Source organism: Rhincodon typus, chromosome 14 (assembly GCF_021869965.1).
Source record: "Rhincodon typus isolate 14 chromosome 14, sRhiTyp1.1, whole genome shotgun sequence".
In the NCBI taxonomy this organism is placed as follows: domain Eukaryota; kingdom Metazoa; phylum Chordata; class Chondrichthyes; order Orectolobiformes; family Rhincodontidae; genus Rhincodon; species Rhincodon typus.
In genome coordinates, this window is record NC_063345.1 from 56,027,841 (window position 1) to 56,041,104 (window position 13,264).

The following is a 13,264-nucleotide window of genomic DNA, read 5'->3' on the forward strand; positions in this document are numbered from 1 at the left end:
ACCCCCTTCCCCTCCCCCTTTTCTGATGAAGGGTCTAGGCCCGAAACATCAACCTCTCTGCTCCTATGATGCTGCTTGGCCTGCTGTGTTCATCCAGCCCTGCACCTTGTTGTCTAAGAATCACAGTCCTAATTGTTTATTTCATGATTTGGCCATTTTAGCAGCAGAACAATTCTCAAACGAGTAAGATGTTAATATACAGAGAAAGATGTTCTTTTCTCCTTGGAAAGAAGATGGAAAAGCTTGTATTTTAAAGAAATCTTACCAAATTGGATGTTGCTTAGGAAAGAGCTGTCAGAGTTTCTGAAAGAGTGATCTTTAATTTATATCAAGTCCCCTTATCAAATAACTTTCCTCGCCTGGAGGACAGCACTGTCAAGGAATTGCAACCTGTATGCCTCTGCCTCTCTCTAAACCTTTTTGATCTGCACATCCTTGCCTACTACGATCTGCCTGTGCTGCTTGTAAACAGAGCTTTTCACTGTACTTCGGTACACATGAAAATAAACCAATCAATCAATCAACAGGCAAAATGTGGTTGCAATGTTTTAGTAGCCAGTGATTCTATTTTGGAACATGTTGGCTGAATAATAAAATATGGATAGTTTATGTCCTTAGCCTGTTTGGTACAATATCAAAGGGCTTCAAACATCCTCTTAACTAACTAGAACAGTTTAATGTGCAGCAGGAACTCAGATTAAAGACCTACCCAAATGGTAGTATCTCTGACAATGTGGCCTCTTTCAGAGCTGGATCTCTGGCCCCCTTGTTCAGAATTTAAATAGGGATGACATATAAAGAAGCTACCATCTATCTGGGTGGCAAAGGGTGTTGGGGATGGAGGGTGTGGGGAAAACATTCCAAGAAATTTCCTCGTTGCTGTCTCTCTTTTATCATCTGGTTTGAATCGGGCTCCTTGCAAACAGAGGAGAAGGCAAAGACAAGGACTTTCTTCAGGCTTAGACTTCAAAGTACCACTTTGTCGCACATTAGCATTAAATATTGCGATTCATGATATACATAGATACAACAGGATCTTAGTTACATTAGGTAATGACTGAGCTAACTTCTTCATGTGTCCACGTTCCAGCAAGCTTGACTCTAGCATGTCTTCCAGAGTGATCTATTCTAGTCGCTTCCAGCTCCGCACATACTGTGTGTTTGTGCTCATCGGCATACAGCACTATGACATCATTGTTGGGTTGCTCCAGGGTTCTAATCCCTTTATGAAACAATCTCAAATGAATAGGATCACTCAGATTTAAATGAAGTGCATTTTCACTCTCTCACACCACTCTCCTCGAGTGAAAAAGGCTAGTAGCTTAATCACTGTGATTAATGAATATTTAACGTCCCTCCTCCAGCAATGTGTGAGCATTAAGAATTTTAGCGTGGATCTTGAAATAAGGATCCAAGGATGTGTAGAAACAGAAGTAAGTCCCATTAGTCTATGTAAATTGTGTGTTTATTATGTCTCTAGGGCTTTGATCCAATTTTAAACTACCATTTGGCAGAACATGCATTGTGCACAATGTGCATATTGCTTTTGGTGGAGACAAGTCTAACCAGAAGTTCAAATGAAACCACTACAGGTTACACAATAACTAGTAGGTCAGAATTCCTGAAATCAGGATAAACATCAATACTCCTCTTGTGTATAACAGAAAACTTCCAGTCTTCTGCTGGCCCATCCATTCTCCCTGCATGCCTCTTGCTTGCCTCATTGTTTTTTATCCCACACCTTGCAGTTTGGCTGATAGGAGGATCTATGGGATTTCCACACCTTTGTTGATTAGTGGGTTGGCCATCACTGCTGGCTCATTGTTGAAAACATGCCTAGATTATTCAAAATACCATTCACAACACATAAATGCCAGGCAATGACCGCCTCCAGTAAGAGACAATTTAACCATTGCCCTTGATATTAAGTGGCGTCACCATCGCTTTATCTCCCAGTATTGACCTCCCTGGAGATTACTGTTGACCAGAAACTGAATTGTGTTAACCACATAAAATGGTGACTATAAGAATAGGTTGGAGTCTAGGAATTATGCAACGAGTAACTCACCTTCTGACTCCCCAAAGCCTGTCCACCATCTGCAAGGCATGAGTCAAGTGTGCGATGGAATACTCTCAACTTACCTGGATGGGTACAGCTCCAACAATATTCAACAAGCTTGACATCATGCAGGACAAAATAGCCACTTCATTGTGACCACATCCACAAACATTTACTCCCTCCATCGCTGACATTCAGTCACAGCAGCGTGTACCATTTACAAGGTGCACTGCAGAAATTCAACAAAGCTCCTTAGGCAGCACCTTCCAAATCCATGACTGCTTCAATCTAAAAGGACAAGATACATGGGAATATTATCACCTGCAAGCTCTCCTCCAAGCCATTCACCATTCTAACTTGGAAATACATTGTCGTTCCTTCACTGTTGCTGGGTCAAAATGCTATAATTCACTCCCTGAGAGCATTGCGAGTCTACTTACAACACATGGACTGTAGCGGTTCGAGAAGGCAGCTCCACACCACTTTCTCAAGAGCAAGTAGGGGACAGGCAATAAATGCTGTCCCAGTTTGTGACACCCACATCAGTCAATGTGAAAATGGGTTAGATCTGCCTGTATTGGGCAGTCTCTTCATGCCAAATTCCTGTCCGATGGAATCAGGCACATAAATAGGTACTACATCCTCTTCGCACTGTTTTATCGACCCTGTTATTTTTGAACTTGGACCCATGTCTTCTTAATTGCTTGGTTTATTGCAAAGTGAGTCTTGATTTATTGAGGATGTTCACAACTGCACGTTTAGCTTTGTTCAAGTTGGATGAGTGGACCCATATTAGTTGACATTGATAGACGTGAAGATTATTGTAGAGACTTTTTTTGAATCTGTTATAAAGCATACAGAGAGCTAACAGCACAATAAAGAAAGCAAAAACAGTAAGAAATTGATGCTGTTGGAAAGGAATGCCTAATGAATGCAATAAAGAACTGATGCTAGTTCATAATGTCATAGATGAATAACACAATGATTTGAAAAAACAGAATAGGAAATTGTTTATACGCTGACAAAGCCAACCTTTACTGTAGCAATGATTTTGATGTAGTTTTGAGACAACATTCAAAGGAATGTCTAATGTTGATTAATTCTGTTGAACGTTGCAGCACTACACCGTATCAATTCTTTTGAACAGATTGCAGGGCTGATTTTTGACTTTGTTTCATCATGCTACAAAGTTGAAAATAGCAATGCAGTACTAGCCACTGTGATTATGCATCCACTGGCTTCACTACCATTGCTGTGAGGGTCTGACGGATCAAGACAACTGCTTATCTAATAGCAACAGTATTTAATTATTTACATGACAGGACCTCTCAAACTCATGAACATTCACTCGAGGGGTATTGATTTTTGACCTTCTGCGTGTGGATATCTCAGGAAGCAATGACGCATGATGGTTTGAATTGACTCCCTTTTTCAAAGATAAAATATAAATTGATATAAATGTATATTAAGTACTTGTCAGTCGAGCTAGCCTCATGCATATGGGTTTTTTGATATGTCAGCAGATAGGCAGACCAAGGGTAAGAGAAGGGAATAAATAACAGACTCAGAGACAACAAGGTGTAGAGCTGGACGAACACAGCAGGCCTAGCAGCACCAGAGGAGCAGGAAAGTCGACGCTTCAGGTCTAGACCCTTTTTCAGAACTAGACCCGAAGCGTTGGCTTTCCTGCTCCTCTGATGCTGCTTGGCCTGCTGTGTTTGTCCAGCTCTACACCTTGTTGTCTCAGATTCTCCAGCATCGGCAGTTCCCACTATCTCTGAAATGACAGACTCAGTTGCCTGATCATCTAACTGCTCTATTTGCCATGCTGTGTGAAAACCCTGTGTTCCGAGCATTGAGGCATTCTGCTCAATCATTCTGAGGCCCTAAGTGTTAATGGACTGTCAATCTGTTCTTGCCCATTCCTCAATACTGTACTCCAACTTGTGCTGCAAAAATACAGACCGTTAGTGGTGAACAAATCCATGAAAAGTCTAATCCTTGTAGCACGTGTTGCTGCGTTTTGCAAAGAGTTGGCAGAAGCAGGATGTGTCAGGGAGCAGGACAGCCACAGAAAGCTGATAAATGTTAGTAAGGATAAGAGAAGAGCACCACAGTGGCTAGCACTGGTGCCCCTCAGCACCAGGGACTCAGGTTCAATTCCACCCTGGGGTGACTGTCTGTGTAGAGTTTGCACATTCTCCCCATTTTGTGGGTTTCTTCTGGGTGCTCCAGTTTTCTCCCAAAGATGTACAGGTTAGGTGGATTGCCCATAGTGTCCAGGGATGTGTAGGCTAGGTGGATTATCTATGGGAATTACAGGGATAGGGTGGGTCTGGTTGGGATGCTCTTTAGAGGGTATGGTGTGTATTTGATGGGCCGCATGGCGTTCTCCACACTATAGGGATTGTATGAAGAGACGCCTTTTGCTGGTGCAGCCATGTTTACAGCAATAAGCTAACTGTTCTTGCCACAATGTAACAGCGGATGAAGACAACCACTGCAAATAATATTGTACATTAGAGTGCGTGCAAGTTACAGGAGGTTGGGAACAACTTGGGGTGGAAAGGGGAAAGACGTAATGCACTCTTGACATGAGAAGAAGCAGTTGTAGCCTTGGCCAAATGTGTGATGTTAAATTGCTTGTGGAATTCAAGCCATGTCTTCAGTGTGAACCCAATTCTATTGACCTGCTGTAAGACCATAATATCAAAAGACATGAGCAGAAGCAGGCCATTTGGCCCATCGAATGGCAGAGCAGACTCAGTGAAATCAAGGCTGATCTGTTAGTCCTCAACCCCATTTTCCTGCCTTTACCCCATAACGCTCGATTCCATTAGGATTAAAGCCTGTCTTTCTCAGTCTTGCATATAATTGCATATCCAAGCCACAAGCTCAGAAGGTAATAGGGAAGGCAAATGGAATATTAGCCTTTATTTTAAAAGGGAGTATAAATATAAAGCAGTCTTGCTACAACTGTACCAGGCATTAGCAAGATCACATCTAGAATATTGTGTACAGTGTTGTGTCTATTATCTAAGGTAGGATGTCTTGGAATTGGAGGCAGTACAGAGAAAGTTTGTTAGGCTTATTCAGGGTATGGAGGGATTTTCATAGAATGAGAAGTTGAGTAAGTTGGAACTATATTCATTGGAATTTTAAACTAACCAGTAGGGGAGTGGTGTCAGTTGCATTGAAAATTATGGAAAAAGTTAAAAGTGGGGGCAGGGCTCAGCAGAGGTTATTAAAGTTTCCAGAAACAGTCGTAGGACAGAAATATGGAAAGGGTCAGGAATCTAACTTCAGACAGAGCAGATAAGGGGACAATTATGAGAAGGGGAGCAGTTAAGGCAGGACTGAGGGTGTTATACTTAAATGCACACAGCATATGAAACAAGATAAACGAGATTGTACTTGCCAATTTCAATTGACCCTACAATGTTATGTGTATCACAGAGGTGTGGCTGCAAGGTGATCATGTATGATGGTACTGTTCCTTTAAGAGATGTGTTCTGTGCTGTTTCTCTTGCAGAGATCTGTTGTCACAGTGGAACCAAAATTTCTCCTTCAGATACACAATTTGTAAACAGCTATTGAGTTCGAGACAAAAGAATCATGAGTGGGAAGGGCATAGCTCACAAAGACCCTGGAAGGAATTTAGTTTTGCTTTCAGTTAGTGAGAAGGTTTTCTGCTGGCTGCTGAGTTAAGAGCTTGAGTTCCTGGCTGCTCGAGTAAAGTATTAGATAATGAGGTTTCCTCTTAAAAAATCAAAAGGGGAAAATCATTCCTTTCTTCTGGACTGAAGACAGACAGCACATGAGAACCCTACTTTTGCTGAACTGCATTTTTGCCAAAGGATACTGCCTATACTGGAACAATTGATGATTTGTGGTTAAATAATACATTATCCTCCTAAGTATTTCAATAGTGTTAAAGTTATGGCAATTTTTCTTTTTGTATTTTAGACCTGTTGTAAGAATAAAGTGTGTTTTTCTTAAAGTCTTGTGGTGGACCAATTAAACACATCTGGAATACAGCACTTCACATTTGCCTTTAAATAAATATGAAAGTTAGGGTCTAGGCTATCTTCTTACAATCCTTTAGTGGTGAGTGGGGGATTTTGGTCTGTTCCATAACAGGGCTGAGAACTAAATATCCAAGGGTTCATGCCCTATCAAAAGGACAGGCAGAATGACAGAGGGGTTGGGTTTGCCTTGTTAGGAAGAAATAAAATTAAATCAATAGCAAAAAGTGATTATAGAGTTGAAGAAGTAGGAGCGGTGTTGGTAGTGTTTCGGAACCTCAAAGGAAAAAGACCCTGATGGGAGTTAAGGTATAAGTCTCCTAGCAGTAGTCAGGATGTGGGCCAGAAAATAAATCAGAAGTTAGAAAAGGCAGGTAATAAAGGAACTATTACAATAATCATGGGGACTTTAATATGCTGGTGGAATGGGAAAATCAGGTTGATAGCGGATCTCAAGAAAAGGAATTCGTGGAATGTGTACGAGGTGGTGTTTTTGGAGCAGTTTGTAGTAGAGTCCAAAAGGCAACAGGCAGTTGTGGATTTGGTGATGTGTAATGAGGCAGACTTGATTACGGAGCTTAAAGTGAAAAAACCCCTAGGAGGCAGTGACAATAAAATAATAGAATTCACCCTGCAGTTTGAGAAGGAGAAGCTGGAATCAGATGTAATAGTATCACAGTTGTGTAAAGGTAACTATAAAGACATGTGGGAGGATCTGGCCAGGGCTGATTGGAAGGGCAGCCTAACAGGAAAGACAGTGTAGCAGCAATGGCAGGAGTTTCTGGGGGTAATTTGGGAGGGACAGCAGAAATTCACCAAAGGAAGAAGAATCATGCTAAGGGGAGAATCAGACAACCATGTTGACAAGGGATGTCAGGGACAGTATAAAAGCAAAGGAAAAAGCATAAATTATGGTGACAATTAGTCAAAACCAGAGGATTGGGAAGCCTTTACAAACCAGCAGAGGATTTAAATAAAACACTGTAAGTGGGGAGAAGATGAAATATGAGAGTAACCAACTAGTAATATAAAAGAAAATTGTAAGAGTTATTTTGGATATCTAAAAGGTCAGAGAGAGGCAAGAGTGGGCATTGGACCACTGGGAAATGAGGCTTGAGAAGTAGTAATGGAAAATAAAGAAATAGCAGAGGAAAGGAATAGGTATTTTGCATCAGTTTTCACACCAGGAGCATTCCAAAACTTCAAGAATGTCAGGGGCAGAGATGAGTGTAGTTGCTATCTCTAAGGAGAAGGTAGTGGGGAAGCTGAAAGGTCTGAAGGATAAATCACCCCAGAGTTCTTAAGGAACAGTCAGGGCAGGCAGGAACAAAGCAGAGAATGAGGTAGGACTGATAAATTAGACTGCATTTATTTCAATGCAAGAGGCCTAACAGGTAAGGCAGATGAAATCAGGGCATGGTTTGGAACATGGGACTGGGATATCTTAGTGATTACAGAGACATGGCTCAGGAATGGACAGGACTGGCAGCCTGATGTTCCAGGTATAAATGCTATAAGAAGGGTAGAAATGGGGGCAAGAGAGGAGGGGGAGTGGCTGTGCTTAGGGAGTATATTCCTAAGAATACGTCCAAGGGAAGCTATTTGGGTGGAACTGAGAAATAGGAAAGGGATGATCACCTTATTTGAATTATACTATACATAGCCTCAATAGTCAACGGTAAATTGAGAAACAAATTTGGAAGGAGGCCTCAGTTATCTGTGAGAATAATAGAGTGGTTATGGGAGGGAATTTTAACTTTCCAAACATAGACGGGGACTGTCATAGTGTTAAAGGCTTGGATACAGAGGAATTTGCTAAGTGTGTACAAGAAAAGTTTCTGATTCAGTATGTGAATGTACCTAATAGGGAAGGTGCAAAACTTGACCTACTCTTGGGAAATAAGGCAGGACAAATGACCGAGGTGTCAGTGGGGGAGCACTTTGGGGCCAGTGACCATAATTCTACTAGTTTTTAAATAGTGATAGAAAAGGATAGACTGGATCTAAAAGTTAAAGTTCTCAATTGGGGTAGGGTCAATTTTGACAGTAATTGGCAAGAACGTTGAAAAGTTGATTGGGTTGGATGTTTGCAGGTAAAGGGATGGTTGGAAAATGGGAAGCCTTCAAAAATAAGATAACAAGAGTCCAGAAACAGCGTGTTCCTGTTAGGGTGAAGGGCAAGGCTGGTAGGTGTAGGGAATGCAGGATGGCTGAAGAAATTGAGGTTTTAGTCAAGAAAAAGAAGGAAACATATATCAGGTGCAGACAGCAGGGATGGAGTAAATACATAGAAGGATACAAGGATACAAGGCAGTAGGAGTATATTTAAAAGGAAAATCAGGAGGGCAAAAAGGGGACATGAGATAGCTTTGGCAAATAGGGTTAAGGAGAATAAGAAGTGATTCTACAAATATATGAAGTCCAAAAGAGTAACAAGGAAGAGAATAGGGCCCCTTAAAGATCAGCAAGGTCGCCTGTGTATAGAGCCGCAGGAGATGGGGGAGATACTAAACAAGTATTTTGCATCAGTGTTTACTGTGGAGAAGGATATGGAAGATAGAGAACATAGGGAAATAAATAGTGACCTGTTGAAAAATGTCCATATTACAGAGAAGGAGGTGCTGGACATCTTGAAATGTGTAAATGTGGATAAATCCCTGGGACTTGATCAGATGTATCTTAGAATTCTGTGGGAAGCGAGGGAAGTGATTGCTGGGGCCCTTGCTGAGATATTTGTATTATTGATAACCACAGGTGAGGTGCCAAAAGACTGGACATTGGTTAACAAGGTGCCACTGTTTAAGAAAGATGGTAAGGTAAAGACAGGGAACTATAGACCGGTGAGCCTGACATCGGTGGTAGGCAAGTTGTTGGAGGGAATCCTGAGGGACAGGATTTACATGTATTTAGAAAGGGAAGGACTGATTAGGGATAGTCAACATGGTTTTGTGCATGGGAAATTATGTCTCACTGACTTGATTGGGTTGTTTGAAGTAACAAAAAGGATTGATGACGGCAGAGCAGTGAATGTGACCAAATGGACTTCAGTAAGGTGTTCGACAAGGTTCCTCATGGTAGCCTGGTTAGCAAGGTTAGATTGCATGGAATACAGGGAGAACTAGCCATTTAGATACAGAAATGGCTCAAAGGTAGAAGACAGAGGGTAGTGGTGGAGCGTTGCTTTTCAGACTGGAGGCCTGTGACTTGTGGTGTGCCACAAGATCGGTGCTGGGTTCACAGCTTTTCATCATTTATATAAAAATTGGAAGTGTAATGGACAGCAAAGAAGGTTACCTCATTAGTACAACGGGACCTTGATCAGATGGACCAATGAGCCAAGGAGAGAGATGGAGTTTAATTTAGATAAATGTGAAGTGCTGTATTTTGGAAAGGCAAATCAGGGCAGGACTTATACACTTCAGGTAAGGTCCTGAGGAGTGTTGCTGAACAAAGAGACCTTGGAGTGTAGGTTCATAGTTCCTTGAAAATGGAGTCCCAGGTAGCCAGGAGAGTGAAGAAGGCATTTGATATGCTTGCCTTTATTGGTCAGTACATTGAATATAGGAGTTGGGAGGTCATGTAGCGGCTCTACAGGACATTGGTTAAACCATTTTTGGAATATTGCATGCAATTCTGATCTCCCTGCCAAAGGAAGGATTTTGTGAAAGTAGAAAGGGTTCAGAAAGGATTTACAAGGATGTTGCCAGGGTTGGAGGGTTTGATCTATAGGGAGAGGCTGAATGGGCTGGGGCTATTTTCCCTGAAGTGTCGGAGGCTGAGGGGTTACCTTATAGAGGTTTATAAAATCATGAGGGGCAATGGATAGGGTGAATAACCAAGGTCTCTTCCCTGGGGTGGGAGAGTCCAGACTAGAGGGCATAGGTTTAAGGTGAAAGCAGAAGATTTAAAAGGAACCTAAGGGGCAATCTTTTCACGCAGAGGGTGGTGCGTGTATGGAATGAGCTGCCAGAGGAAGTGGTGAAAGCTTGTGCAATTACAACATTTAAAAGGCATCTGGATGGGTCAGACCAAAGGGTCTGTTTCCATGGTGTACATCTCTATGACTGTATGATATGGCTGAGGAGATTGTAAATGCATTGATAGTGATCTTTCAGAAATCATTGGAGTCAGGGAAGATCCGAGAAGACTGGAAAATGGCTACAGTAATACCCCTGTTTAAAAAAAGAGAGAGGCAGAATACAAGAAAAGATTATCCTGACCTTAGTCATTGGTAAGATTTTAGAATCCGTTTTTAAGAATAAGATTGCGGGAGTACGTGGAAGTGCATGGTAAAATGGGACTAAGTCAGCACATCTTTGTCAAGGGGAGGTCTAACAAATCTGTTCGAATTCTTTTGAGGAGGTAACAAGCAAGTTAGACAAAGGAGAGCCAATGGACATGCTCTATTTGGATTTTTAGAAGGCCTTTGAAAAGGTGCCACCCAGCTTGCTGCTAAATAAGAAAAGAGTGTTTGGGTAAAGTATTGGCATGGATAGAAGATTGACTGACTGACTGACTGGTAGAAGGCAGAGAATAGGGATAAACGGGTCTTTTTCAGGATAGCAACTGGTGACTATTGAAGTTTCGCAGGGTTCCATGTTGGGGCCATAATTATTAATGTTATATATTAACAATCTGGACAAAAGACCAGAAGGTATTATTGCTAAATTTACAGATGACACAAAGATAGGTGGAAAGACAGGCAGTGTTATGGAAGTGGGGAGGCTGCAAAGGACTTGGACAGGCTAGGAGAGTGGGAAAAGGAGTGGCAGATGGAATACAATGTGGGAATGTGTGATGTTGTGCTCTTTGGTAGGAAGAATAGAGACATAGACTATTTTCTAAATGGGGAAAGGCTTCAGAAATCTGAAGCACAAAGGGACTTGAGTATCCTAGTTCAGGATTGTCTTAAGGTTAACATGCTGGTGCAGTTGGCAGTTAGGAAGGCAAATGAAATATTATCATTTATTTCAAGAGGGCTAGAATACAAGAGCATGTACATACTGTTGAAATTGTATAAGGCTTGGGTCAGACCACATTTAGAATTTTGTGAGCAGTTTTGGGCCCCACATCTAAGAAAATGCTGGCCTTGGAGGGGGTTCAGAGAAGGCTTACAAGAATGATCCCAGGGCTGAAAGACTTGTCCTATAAGGAGTGGTTGAGGACTCTTGGTCTGTACACCATTGAGTTTATAGGGATGATGGGGATCTGACTGAAACTTATAGAATCCTCAGAGACCTAGATAGAGTCGACTTGGAGAAGATGTTTCCACTAGTTGGAGAGAGTCAGGCCTGAGGGCACAGCCTCAGAGTGAAGGAACAACCTTTTAGAACTGAGATGAGGAGGAATTTCTTTCAAAATGATGCCCTCTGCTCCTAGATGCTCCCCAAAGTGCAAACAACCTTTCAGTGTCTACCCTGCCAAGTCCTGTAAGAATAGATAGTTAATCTGTGGAACTGTTTGCTGCAGAGAATTGTAGAGACCAAGTCATTGAGTGTATTTAACACAGAGGTAGATAGGTTCTCGATTGGTAATGGGATCAAGGGTTAAGGGGAGAAGGCAGGAGAATTGGGTCGAAAAACTTATCAGCCATGATTGAATGACAGAGTAGGCTTGATGGGCCAAAAGGCCTAATTTAGCTCCCATATCTGACATTGTTAGAAGAATGAGAAGAGTAATTTAAATGTATTCTTCGGGGGCTTGGCAGAGGAGATCCTGAAAGGTTGTTTGCCCTTGGGGAAATGTCTAGGAGCAGAGGACATCATTTCAGAATGATGGGTCATCCACTTAATCTAGAATAAGGAGGAATTTATTCTCTTGGAGAGTAACGTATCTGTGGAATTATTTATCACAGGATCATTGACGCTGAGTCATTAAGTATATTTAAGGCTGAGATAGACATGCTTTTAATTAGTGAAGGAATCAAGGGTTATGGTGAAAAGTCAAGAAAGTGGAGTTGAGGATTATCATATTGGCCATGATCTCATTGATTGATGGAGTAGTCTCAATAGACTGCTTCTGCTCCTATGCCTAATGATCTTGTAACATGTGTACGGCATCTGTTTCACACCAAAAATATGGCTTCAATTAAGTTTCATACATTTCATTAAGGTTAAAACCTTTTTTTCTCAAATCAAGAGTGGATCACATCTTTCAGCTCTTTCCTCCCACCCTCAAAGCAATCCCCAGACAGCCCCCATAATGTCTGCCTGGAAACTTGAGTGTTGGTGATGGAGAAAAGGAGTGCGGCATTGGAAAATCGTGGTGCCCCTCTTTGAGACCTTGCCAGTGTCCAATCTCAGCAGAGAGTGAATTAAGTCACCTCACTTTTAAGTGAAGCAATCTCTCTCTTGATGATGCTGCTTCGAGGAAATTCCACTTCCTTCTTGTTGATGACCTGCCGATTCACATTGGAAGTCTCAAGGGCATCTGACCTGTCACAGGATAATGAAAATCAAAATGGATTGAGCCTCTCACACTTTTATGCATGAATAACACAGCCATCCCTCTCGTCTGATGATGATTCAGTGATTGAGTTGAAGATCAGCTTCAGATCCTTCTGATTTCAAAACTGCTTGGTTGTGGTTGGATAACCAATGCAGTAGTCATTACTGATCTATGTTTCAGGTGATTTCAAAGCTTGTACTATTGACTAAAGTAATAGGCTCCTCAGTGTCCTGTCTTAGAAGATGTACATTCTGTTGCTCCGGTTACATGTCAGCTAATACATTTTAAAACCAAGGATTTTAGGATCTAAAAAGGTTTAGCTTTTCTTTTCAGTTGGTCATTACAATGCATTTTGTGTGATTATGCCAATAAAGAGGGTTTTATAGATGCCAAAATGGAAATCAAATTAATTTATATTTTGGGGCCAAGAGCACATATCACTGAACAACTGTGACACAGGAACTTAAGCTTCTGCTCAGTTTTGTAAAGGTGAGATACTCTGGAAAGTTATATATAGTCACTCACATTTCTGCCAGTCCCAACACCCTGACTGCAGTTCTTTTTTCCTTTTGCCCTTTTCAGGCAAGTGAATTGATATCATTTTAAATTACTGCCAGAACTAGATTTGAGGCTTCAGCCCATTTGTTTAACTTGGATTTTATTGATAGGATTTATTTGCTCTACTATTGATAGCATAGTTAAATGTTCTAACCAGTGTGAGTGATGTTAAGAA